The sequence below is a fragment of the Eurypyga helias genome, unplaced genomic scaffold, assembly GCF_000690775.1.
Source record: "Eurypyga helias isolate BGI_N326 unplaced genomic scaffold, ASM69077v1 scaffold2266, whole genome shotgun sequence".
Classification (NCBI taxonomy): Eukaryota; Metazoa; Chordata; class Aves; order Eurypygiformes; family Eurypygidae; genus Eurypyga; species Eurypyga helias.
Genome location: NW_010258362.1, coordinates 4,946 through 5,433, shown reverse-complemented (window position 1 = coordinate 5,433; position 488 = coordinate 4,946). Strand labels below are relative to the sequence as shown.

General features: G+C 67.8%; 1 protein-coding gene across 1 annotated transcript in view; it reads left to right on the top strand.

The window, feature by feature from the left end:
- The window catches only part of PLXND1 (plexin D1), a gene marked incomplete at both ends in the record, with an annotated part of 54,417 nt that overhangs the window by 50,331 nt on the left and 3,598 nt on the right, over nt 1-488 (top strand). The gene's annotated exons all lie outside the window — the stretch shown is intronic.

Below are 488 nucleotides of genomic sequence, written 5' to 3'. Positions count from 1 at the left end.
GGGATGGCCACTGCCGAGCCAGTGGACCACTGGCAGCCCAGCGCTTGCTCAGGCAGCCCGCTGGGTCCCCACTGCTTCCCTGCAAACCCTCCTCACCCACGCTGTGGCATACATTTGGGGCAGAGATAGCAGTGCATCTGCAGGAGACGTACGTCCCTCCTTCCCGCGGGGCTCCCTGTCGCCTCCGTGGAGCGACACGCCTGTGCTGCCCGTGGGACGGCAGGTCCGAGTCCTGCCAAGCTGGCAGTGGCGGTGTGGCCGTCCCAGGTGGGACCGATGGTGAGACAGACAGGCGGCGTGGAGACGCTCGGCACTGCCGTGACTGCCACGTGTAGTGGCATTGCCTGAAGCACAGCCAGCACCCGGCGGGGAAGAGGGGTGCGGGGGGCTGGGAGCAGGGCTGTTCAGGCACGCCAGCCTGCGGGCAGCCAGGGTTTGGAATGGCCTTGGCACAAGGGCGTCCATGGCAGCGCTGCTGAAGAGCCCTG